The sequence below is a fragment of the Nanorana parkeri genome, unplaced genomic scaffold, assembly GCF_000935625.1.
Source record: "Nanorana parkeri isolate BGI_ZX_2015 unplaced genomic scaffold, ASM93562v1 scaffold845, whole genome shotgun sequence".
NCBI lineage: Eukaryota > Metazoa > Chordata > Amphibia > Anura > Dicroglossidae > Nanorana > Nanorana parkeri.
The window spans coordinates 471,695-483,890 of NW_017307113.1; the positions used below are offsets into that span (position 1 = coordinate 471,695).

General features: G+C 43.4%; 1 protein-coding gene across 1 annotated transcript in view; it reads left to right on the forward strand.

The window, feature by feature from the left end:
* CACNA1B (calcium voltage-gated channel subunit alpha1 B) overlaps positions 1-12,196 on the forward strand; it is a 221,697-nt gene that overhangs the window by 56,437 nt on the left and 153,064 nt on the right. The gene's annotated exons all lie outside the window — the stretch shown is intronic.

Here is a 12,196-nt window from a genome sequence, read left to right on the forward strand (position 1 = left end):
TCTGCTCTTATTTGGCATAATTGTGCCCGCTTTGGCTAAGTTCCGCCTCTTCTGAAAAAGCTGGGGGTACTGGGAATAGTTCAGCGAGATCCCAGAGCACTTGTCTGTCAGCAGTGAAAGAGTAAACTTTGTTATATCTGTCCATCCAGCGACGTTGTTAATTTGCACACTGCCTTCGTCTCTTTTGCCGCTCTCCTCTCTTCTCATTTCCTCTGCTTTCTATCCCTTGTCTCCCTCAGCTGTTCCGCAACAATTTTTATCTAGCAGGATGGAAAATGTAATTCTGTGATTGTGGCAGGCGAGTCGAGGGCTTTGCTGGGAATGAATAGCTGGCGGAAATGAAAAGGGGATCATTTTGAATTTGGAAATATCTCGCCACCGGCTCAGAATGTTGATATTGGGCCAGAGACCTTTACGGGAGTAGTCCGCAGCACATGTAGCGAAATCCGTATTTTTTTGTGATGGTACAAGCTTACTGTACGCCAGGTCAGCTATCTACAATGACCAGCAGGGTCTTGAGCGTGTAAGCAGCACATTGGCTGAGTCTTATGGGGTAACTATAGACAACAAGTAAAAGCAGTGAATGCATGAATGGAACTGTATAAAATGCTCTGGTACCTCACAGGCCTTTGTGACTGCTCGCTCATATCACATGATTCTGTGCAGTGCAACTTCCTTCTCATGCTCCGTAGTTGCATTAAGCGCAGGGCGAAAGCAGCTCTTGGAATCAGGGAACATACACAAGCACTATTGAAGGTGTGAATTCAGGAAGCAACAATAGCCATTTAGCAAGTGGATAGCCAACTGTGCAAGATGAATTCCAGGATAATTATTAATACAGGTTAGCTTTGTTCCCAGATTATTGTAAATAATTCTATACTAAGAGGAATACAATGGCTTCCATTATTGAACATCTCTTGAACATTCCATAACCTTGGCTGTCATAGGATATTTTAAAGTCACATAACTGGAACAAGCATGCACAAAGTAAACTCAGAACTCCTGATCCTCTGACTTGTTCTGGGCCAGTGTCTCAGAAAGCCTCGGTTCTTTTGGATCAGCATAAAATCTAAGCAACTATGTATATTTTTAGTACAGGATCCCTTCAAGAACAGGACCTCTTCCCCTCTCAGAGATGGTAAAGGGCAGGACTTGTATAGGGCAGGACGTGTACAGGGACAGGGCTAATTTATCTTTTTAGCACAATGATAGTTTAGGACAGGGGCTGTATACAGTATATTCAGCACATCAATGGGGCAGGAACTGTATGCCTCTGCAGTACAGCAATAGTTGAGGGCAGGACCTGTATGCCTCTGCAGTACAGCAATAGTTGAGGGCAGGACCTGTATGCCTCTGCAGTACAGCAATAGTTGAGGACAGAACCTGTATTTCTGCAGCATGGCAATATTCAAGAGCAGAGCCAGTATATTTCCAGCACAAGAATGGTTAAGTGACCTGTTATATCGCTCTTTCTCATTGATGTGTAAGGGAAAAACCTCTATGTCTCCAGCACAGCTGGTGAAGGACAAAGCCCTGTATATTTAGTTAGGGGCACAGCACAGCAATGGTTAAGGGAAGTGCCCATATATCTCACGTCTCAGCAATAGTTAAGAGCAGGGCATGTATATTTCCAGCACTGTGTTAGTTAGGGATGGATCTTTTATAGCTCCTGAGCACTGTGATGGTTAAGAGCAAGGCCCGTATATCTCCCCAGCAAAGTGATATTTTTACAGGGAGGGCCTGTATATCTCTCCAGCACAGTAATGGTAAGGGCAGGGCTTGTATATCTCTCCAGCACAGTAATGGTAAGGGCAGGGCTTGTACAGTATATCTCTCCAGTACAGTGATGGCTACAGACAGGATCCATATATCTCCCCATCACAGTGATATTTACGGACAGAGCCTGTATATCTCTCTAGCACAGTAATGTTAAGGGCAGGGTCTGTATATCTCTCCAGCACAGTGATGTTAAGGGGTGGCCTTTTTCATCTTACTAGCATAGTGATGGTTCCATCTAGGGCCCAAATATCTTTCCAGTACCGTTAGGGCTAGGCTTGAATATTTCCCACAAAGTGATAGTTAAGGGGCCTGTATTCATCTGTCCAGCATGATGATGGTTAAGGGTAAACTTAAACCACCCAAGAGAACTTAGTAGCTTTGACATTAACCCTTTTCTTTACAAACCTCTTATTTTTAGCACAATTAAACCAATTTGTTGCCGATGAGGGGATTGCCAGCAGGAGGGTAATCCCAAACTACAGCACGATTAAAAGTCTCCCGGGTAGGTTAGGCGTGTCTGTCTCCAGCACAGCGATGGTTAAAGATAGGGCCTGTTCAGTTCCCAGTTATATTTTGATTAGCTGAGCAGAAGCGCCGAGCCTTGGCCCGGTTTCTATGGTGATCTCCAGTACCTATTCACATTATTTCCCTCTAGATGCGACTGCCTGTCTTTAACATTACAAACGTTTTGTGCTGTCAGAGCAAGGGGCTTCTGTCTGGGAAATACTGCCACACTGCTTATCGATCCGCCATAGCCCCTTCTCTTTAGTTAAGAACATTGGCCTTTGTTGTGGGGACTCCTGGGAGACAAGGAGTTAAATGTGAGCTGGAGTGACATTACAGTATGTGGGGGCAGCTGATATAGATAATGAGTGGGTGGGAGGGGGGATTCTGGTGTCTTCTCCTCCAGGCTTGCTGCAGGTTGCAAAAAAATGTGCAAGATGACAGAGCCTTTAAAATGACTGATCCGCTGCCACTGCCTCCATGACCTAAAAACTCAAAGCTCTGAACGGTTTGGGTCTGCAGCAGCAACAAAAGCATTTCTGTGCCACAATCCTGCGACTCCCAAGTGCAGTTTATCCAAAAATAGGTAATCTCGCATTTCTACTTGTAGTTGATTGTAGGATCTGCAGCACAACAATGGTTGCAGACAGGATCAGTATACCTCTTCAGCACAATGTTTGTAGGTTGAGTCTGGCCATTAACAGCCAGGTCTCGCCCATTGGCAATAAAACATGTTTGCAGCATCATTCTTAGTTTTTCCTTCCCAAAGATTTTCCAGCTTGTTCAAACTTCCCAAACAGCCCTTTCCTACAGGTATTAACTGTGTGTGCTCCCTTTAAGTTTATTGCACATAAAATGGGAAAATTACACCACTTCTTCTTCTACAGAAGTCTGCCTAGTGGCTTGGATAAAGCTGCATATGCTAAACTTGGCCCAGCCCTAACCCCCTAACCCAAACTTTACAACCCTAACCCTACAGCCCTACCCCTCTAATTAATAACCCTAACCCACAGTCCTACCCCTCTAACTAATAACCCTAACCCCACAGTCCTACCCCTCTAATTAATAATCCTAACCCTACAGCCCTACTCCTCAAACCCCACAGTCCTACCAATCTAACTAATAACCCTAACCCCACAGTCCTACCCCTCTAACTAATAACCCTAACCTCACAGTCCTAGCCCTCTGAATATAAACGCATTTAAAGATTTCTAATCGTACCATTCAAACTGAGCATTTAACTGCATTTAGGTGCTTTCAGTTTAGCTGCATTTAGAGAAAATAGAATTCTGAGCATCCAGGGTGACTGATTAGAAATGTGGCTAAAAAGTACAGTAGTGTTATTGTTTTACAGCAACGTTGAAGTGAGATTGTGTTCCATAGGAACAGTATTGTGGAACCAGGAGAATGTGCTGTCCTAAGTTCAGATCTGTACAACTACACTATCAAGGTTTACCATTGAGCAGTGATTGCAATAATTGGGTTATTTCTGATCTTCTAAGGGGCAGTAACAAGTGTCATCAGTTCCAGAATAGGTGTGTAATTACCAGCAGAAGTACTCGTTTCTGTTTGTTGGAACATGCCCTTAGAGATGAGAAGCGATTGTTTGCCATTGTTACCATAGACAGAGAGAATCATAGCAGTATATGGGGGAGCTTTAATAGATGTCTGCCCATCCCTCAGTCACTGCCCTTCTGTGGCCACCCTAAGATTTTTAATGTGTCATCCACATGCGCTGAATATTATATCTTTTGATTGTTTGGATAATAGGCCTTCTTTAAAATTTGTTATATATAAAGAAAGGTGGGGGTGTTAAAAGCAGAGTGTAGGAGATGCAGAGCGAAGATGAAGGCAGCGGGCTTTATATATGTGATGCCGCCAGAGTGCGAGACGAGTGTGAATCCCTCAGCGTTCGCTCGTACCAGCACACAAAATATTACATTCCAAAAATAAAAATCTTTTCTCTGTCTTACAGCCCAGCGCAGCCAGGCTTGCAAATCCCATAGGAGGAGACACATTTATTTTTATCTATAGCAGTTAGACAAACCACTCTGGAGCTGAGGCACTACAAGACCCTGCCAACCACTGGGCAAAATTATAACCTGAGTATGGTTGCTGCAAGCTGGAAAAAAAGGTGATGGGTTTAGAGGACAGGAAGATGTGATAGTGATAATGCCATGGTATTCACCAAATCACATGACCACCTAAGGACCTGTGTACATGCGGCTGACAGCCTTAAAGTGACCAACCAGTTACTTCACTGATTTCTATGACTTTGCTTCATGACTTGGATGGAACATATGTTCTGTGGGATAGCTGGCTATATAGACTTTCTAATGTTCTTAAGTTAACCGTGGCCACTGGTCAGAGCCCTGCGGACTTGGGCAAAATTAGACCGTTATGTGGCCCCCTTGGGACTTACCCCCAAACCATGCCCCCACCTCACCCAGTGGAAAAAACATTGATTCTTAAATTGACTTTTGTCAAAGGAGTCAGTCAAAAAGATCTCGACTGAACAGGGACTACAGAAGGCCAGCTGCAGTGATTGATCAGGTATTCTGGCAGCGGCACACCCTCTGCTGTCAGAATACAATAGCCTGGCCCGGGGGGATTTCCCCATTCATGCTGTTAGTATGGAATGGGCAACCTTAGTCTTCATCCAAGGAAATACCCCAAACCCTACACACCCTGGCTTTCATTTATCCTAGTGTGTTATTGTTTACATTTTTGCTTTTCAGTTTTTTTCACTTAAAGATGTAGCTCACCTAAACATGATTTTTCATTTCTAGGTAAAGTCTGGAGGGCAAAGTCTCCTGGCTGCCTCTTATTTGTCTTATAGAATCAAGTGCTGACATCTTCTCGCCAGAGTTTTGTGTTCAGCTTGGAGGCTTGGGTGTCCTGGCCTCTTTGGGGCATTCTCTATATTAGGAAATAAATGCAGAATGCTGAGACATTTCAATAGGTTTGCTTTTTATTATTCTACCAGCTCGTCTAGTAATAAAGGTACATAGGGGTTTTTTCTGCACCTATCGAGAAAAAAAGCAGGCATAGAGCTTAGAGGGCATACCATGTATTAATGCTCATAATGTTGATTGCCTGCATTCTGTTTGCATTGTCATGCTGTGTGTTATTCTGTTTTCCTGTTACAATTACAGTGTTCCAAGATGTGCACCCGAATCCTTGGTAAAGTTCACTTCACCTGTTGAACATAGTCTGTTTTGCTCTAACTTTCCTCCACTATATGACAGACTCCAGAGATGGGACATAGGGGTAGTGGCTGGCCCCTTCTTCAGGAGCTATGGCTGAACGTATGAGAGGTTATCTCTTCCGTGATAAATACAGATGTATACTGTGTGGTACACCGTCACGTAAGGGGTCGCAATCAGTAGAGCAGGTGCATCATTTCCATAAGAAGTAATCATTCAAAGTCACGAGGAATTCATCTCCATGACATTTCTCTGACGTTTGATTAAAAATGTTCATCAGGTTCATCAGAATCTGCATATTCAACTTATGATTTATTTTTCTCACTTCTAAGTGATACCTGTTCTGCTTGGCAAACACACTCTGTTCTCTTGTTCTGTTTGTTGTGTGTAATTCTCAGTATCTGTTTTTATGCTCTATGCATGGACTCTGCTCAATAGCACAGCTCTAGTTCTGTATGCTGGGTGTAATTCTCAGTATCTGTTCTTATTCTGTATGTATGGATTCTGCTCAATACCATTTCTCTTGTTCTGTATGTTGGGTGTAATTCTCAGTATCTCTTCTTACTCTTCTTATGCTGTATGTATGGGCTTTGCACAGTAACACTCTCTTGTCCTGTATGATGGGTGTAATTCTAAGTATCTGTTCTTATGCTCTTTTTATGGACTCTGCACAGTAACACTCTCTTGTCCTGTATGATGGGTATAATTCTCAGTATCTGTTCTTATGCTCTTTGTATGGACTCTGCACAGTAACACTCTTTTGTCCTGTATGATATGTATAATTATCAGTATCTGTTCTTGTGCTCTTTGTATGGACTCTGCACAGTAACACTCTCTTGTCCTGTATGATGGGTATAATTCTCAGTATCTGTTCTTATGCTCTTTGTATGGACTCTGCACAGTAACACTCACTTGTCCTGTATGATGGGTGTAATTCTCAGTATCTGCTCTTATGCTCTTTGTATGGACTCTGCACAGTAACACTCTCTTGTCCTGTATGATGGGTGTAATTCTCAGTATCTGTTCTTATTCTGTATGTACGGACTCTGATCAATAACATTACTTTTGTTCTGTACACTGGATGTAATTCCCAATATGTGCTTTTGTATCAATACAATTCTTACACATAAGTACTGCTTCTATTGGCAAACTGATAATAGGTATTGTGCTCAGGGTTGATGATTTGCAACTAGGGGCACTACAACTTCTGCACTACAAGAACCAGCATATATATATATGATCTTTCAATTTAAAGCAGCATTTGCATTAAAAAGGATCAGAATCTTTCAACCTGGCAGATTGCTTTTGTTTTGCTGTGATCACTCAAAAAATCCAAATGACAGCTCAAGTTCCAGACTTATAATGGATCGGATAAAAGAAAAAATACATTGAACGCTGTATCAAACAGTTATAACAATGTGTGACTGAACAGTATTAGACCCTTAGTTCTATAGGAACTTCAAGACATGTCAGGACTTGTAGCTCCACAACAAAGTATAGTAGGACCAATAGTAGTCACCTGTAGGCTATGCTGGGACTTGTTGTGTAAAGTCCCTGAAAAGACTTGCTGGAACATCTAGCTCCTTGACAGATGCCAACAGAACATGTTGGGATTTGTAGTTCCCCAGTTTCCTCATGTTCGAACCACAGACAGCTTAATAGTCTTGTGGCTGTGTATTAGGGTCTGCTCCCTGCCCTCCATTCCCTGGCCCCATGGGGTGATCTGCATGCCCGAGGTGTTAGCCGTGGCCAGTCCCTGCAGAATTGCTACCGTGTTTCCCCAAAAATAAGACACTGTCTTGTATTTTTTTGGGCTCAAAAAAGCGCATTAGGTCTTATTTTTGGGGTAGGCCTTATTTTTTTTTAATGTACAACGATCCACACTTATTCATGTAGAAAACTCTACATGTATTCATATACAAAAATATGGTGATCAGGGCAATCAGGGGTGCCGTACCATTCCAAGAGCAATTTGCTAACCAATCGCTGGCCAGAATGAGCGAAGCGCACTTTCACTATCGATTACTCACATGCGGAGTGTATTCGGTATCACTCCGTCTGTGACAGGAGCCGGCTCTATAGTGGAGGCATCGGCTTATGCGGCTCTGCTCCCTCCGCTGTCGCCTCGCTTCCTTTAGCGCCAGCTTCGTTGGCAACGCTGATTCTCTCCGGCCTCTCTTCAGGTTCCCCCTTATGCAACCACTGGCCTAGGTCTTATTTTCAGGGTGGGTCTTATATTTTAGCAATTCCTGAAAATAGTACTAGGTCTTATTTTCGGGGTAGGTCTTATTTTCGGGGAAACAGGGTATTGTGCTGGCAGAGAAACGGTTAAGAAGTAAACTGCAGAATAAATAGGATGGCTGTTGCTGTGACTGCCCCCTCTGTGTCTCATTATATCCTCGATATTTCAGGATTGTGTCACATTGACAAATATAGATAATACATTCCGCCCGTGACGTCAAGACTGCCAGCTATTGTAGTGGGGTAATGATGCTGGGGGAGGGGGTAAGACAATGTGAGAGGGGCAGGAAAGAAACACAAGGGACCCAGGCAGGCTGACTGGAGTCCAGTATAGACAGAGTAGACAGAGGTACCGTAGGGCCAGAGAGCATGATGGGAGTATCTGCTATTGTACTGCCTATTGAAGATGGGGGTTGGTTGTCTTACAGGCTTTTCAACCAGAAGAACTGGCAAAATGTGTTGTTTTATATTCCAGATTTCTAATGATAATTCTGTGTGCCATTGTCTAATAGGAACTCAGCTATGTATCTGTTTCTGCTCTGCTCCTGTATTAACTATAATGTCATTTGGCATCTGACAGTCACCTACAGTGATGGACATAACTGATGCATGTGGGTACCATCTTCCTTCCCTATGCTTACAGACAAGAGGAAAGGATCAGCTGGGTGATATCTGTGTGATTGTGTTTTTGTGAATTGGAAATGCTGGTTATGGCCCTCTAGGATAATCCTAAAGAGACCGATCCTTACCCAGGTGCCCTATCCAACATCAAATCAGACTGACACTTTAAACCTGTCATGAGATAACCAGAGAAACCTCCATTGTTACGCTGGCCATACACCTATATACTCTCTGCAGATTTTCTATGGTTAGATGGAAAAAGTGCAACAGATTCCTCCATCTACGCTAAACTGTGTGGATGGAGGAATCTCCCACTGGGCCATGCTTCAGTATCTTGCTAGTCGGCCCCGCCTGCTCCCAAAATACCTGAACAATTTGATTGGATGCAGGCATTGTTCAGGTGTTTTGAGAGCCAGTGGGGCCGACTAGCACGATACTGGAGCTTGGCCCAGTGGGAGATTCCTCCATCCACACAGTTTAGCGTAGATGGAGGAATCTGTTGCACTTTTTCCATCTGACCATAGACAATCTGCAGATAATCTATAGGTGTATGGCCAGCTTTAGAGTCTCCTTCTGAAAATATTAGTTGCCTGGCTGTGATGCCAAAGCACTGACATCAGTCAATCACTGACCTGGTGCAAGGGACAACAATTTATATACCCCAATGGGACCTTTAAATGCTAAATCAACACACATTGGGGTATATAAATCACATCATCACATAGGACGTATTTGATAAAATACTCTGCATTGACCACAAGCTAACTGTTAAAAAATGTATGAGATAAAAATACATTGTAGGTCAAAGCTACATGAGCATTAGACCAATTTGGATTTCTTCAATACATGTTCTCCGCGTGTGTGACCCTCACGATGTATTCCTATCACCCTATTCATAAACATCTGCAGATGTCTCCATTTCAACAACACAGATTCCAATAGTGAGATGAATGTAACGTTCTCAACGCGTTTCGCAGACTACCAATCTGCTTCCTTAGGACACAAAGGAGGTATATACGATTATAATGCCACAGTCAGTCACGCAGTCAACCAAAGAAAAACCTAAACCGCAACACGGGAAAGAAACAAGCAGGGATATATTGAGGGAGCCCATGAACCTCAAAGAACAGCATCTAACTCTGGTTCCTCAGGTAGCCATAGTCCATAGATAGGTTTCATACTGCAAACTTTACATCTCAGGAGAACTCAAACCATCTAGTGGGTTAATTAGATCCTTGGTTCTCAACTGGTGGGTCGTGACCCCGTGTTCAGCGGCTCACTACATGCCTTCCACTTTTCCAGGTCAGAGGCTTCTCAACTTCCCACTGTCAGTTCTCGCGCTGAGCAGCCATTTCGAATATGCTGTCTGGCAGCGAATGTCGGCTTGAGGTGAGGTGGGCTGGAGCTATGGCTGCAAGTGTGCTCCATCCATACATGCATTGCTTACAGCTCCCTCACATGTCCTGTAGAGGTGCCTGGACCGGATTGACGTCACATTCTGGCTGCCAGCACCTCTACAGGGCGCGCAAGGGAGCTGTACAAGCAATGCACATATGGATGGAGCTTTGTCACAGCACAGCAGCCCACACTGGACCCCAAGCTGAGGATCCATTCCAGTTCTCATAAGGTAGGGAGGATCTTAAAATCTTTAAAAAAAATGGAGTGTGTATGTGTGCGTGAGATTGTTCCTGTGGTTGTGTGTGTCTGTCAGTGTTTTTCAAGGCCCGTTCACACTAGTACAGTGCATTAATCGAACAGTCCTGTGCAGTTAATGCACTGTACCATGCAATTGCACCGACTACGTGCCCTTGTGTGCAAGGTGTGTTGCGTTGCCATACATTTGAATAACACTCCAAACACTCCATTAGATCATACCTAACTTCACATATTCAAACATTGGGGTATACGATTTGTATCATAGAAGTGCATAACATCTTCAAACGGATTCAATAGAATGTTAAGGGGAGTGTGCACGGAGATGCAAAATATCCCGATTTTTCAGCCTCAAAAGACGAATGAGCAGAATCAACTCATGATTGATAATGGTCATAGGGACAAACCTTCTGATAAGTAGGCTTATTGAGCGCATTCTCTTAACGAGGTGGGAGTCATACTCCTTCTGCAGCTTAATACTTATGTAGCTCTGACCTACAATGTATTGTTTTCTTATTTGTTTTATAATCGTTGGGTTGTGATCAATACAAAGTAAATTTTATGATATATGTCATATAAAGGCATGATGATTCAGCGTCTAAAACATCCCATTTTGGTACATGAGTTGCTGTCCCCTGGATGTAACTGGGATGTGGTCCTTTGATCATTCAATCTGTCAAGTCTACCTTTTTGTACAGCATTACCTCGGAGCAAGTATGCAGGTCACAGAAGTCCTTATCTAATACTTACCTGTTTTCATGCAAAGAAGCCAGCATGACATCCAGGCAGTTACCATCTGGTGCATTGTAATGTTGGTCTGCAGGCAGACATTAAACACATAATAAATGAACCTCTGTAATCATTAAAACATAATTAAATTTAGGTTTTAAAATGCAAACATCCAATACCTGAATTTGACTTGCTTTTGGCCTCTTGCATGAACTGTACAGCAGAACTCTGACTGGGGGAGGGATGTGTGATATAATACAAGGAGCACGCGGATAGGAGGAAAGAGATGAGCTCATCAGGATGTTGCTTCTCTTTTCACTGTCCAGTCACAGGGAGGGGGTGGGGAGGGGACCTGTAAGTGAAACTGTAGCAGAGAAAGATCAGGTACCTTGTCTTGCCAGACAGTGCTGTGCTGTAGGGCAGTTATGTGCAAATTTTACGATTGGATGGACAGAAATACAAATCCTTTGGCAGGTAAAACAGCTCTCATATATGCATTTAATTTGTGTGTTTAGTTGTTTGCCTGGAGTTCAGCTTTAAGCCTTCATTAGCCTAATATGGCAGCTAACATTGGACCGATACGCTGCACTTAGTTTGACCGCCATGTCAATTCAATGTATAAGTAAAATGGGCTAACTTTAGCCCAGAGAGGGAAATCTGTGCAATTAGTGGCTCCTTCACCTAACTACAACTTATATTTAGGTTCCCCCGAACCCTCAGCCAGCAACTCAATAATGTTTTGTTGCTGGAGTCCCGCGCCTGTGTTTTCATATGTAACCCTCGCGGGATCAAGTCTCAGAAGTTGATTCTTGTAATAACAGGCTGTGAGAGGCACAAATTGCTGTTTTATTGTTGCCGATGTGTTTTTCCGAGTTGTAAGCCCGCGCTCACCCCCTCTGATTACAGCTTTTCCTCGCGAGTAGGCGGGGACCACCGGACGCCACCACAGAGCCGTTCTTCGGCTGCTATTTGTCATGCCGCGGCGGCACTAATCACCCGCACACTTTGATTTCACGTCAGTCCAATTTCCTGTGTCACTGAGTGACTGGTCAACCGGACCTCTGCAACTTAAACCCTGAATTATCCTGCCTGCCGCACACACCAAAGTTTGTAGAAAACCTGTAATCGCTGCTCGCAAGTCACCGAAGCCAAGAAAGAAAAAATAGCATGGGGAATACGTAAAAATATCCACCGAGTTAAAGGAAAATTTCAGTCAAAGTAAAAATAGGGAGCAGTCTGGTGAAGTGAACCTTACATCACATACAGTCCTGGCCAAAAGTTCTGAGAATGACACAAATATTCATTTTCACAAAATCTGCTGCTTCAGTTTGTATGACGGCAATTTGCATATATTCCAGAATGTTATGAAGAGTGATCAGATCAATTGCAATGAATTGCCCTCTTTGCCATTGAAAATGAATTTAATCCCCCAAAAAACAAGGCTGGATACCACTCTGTCATGC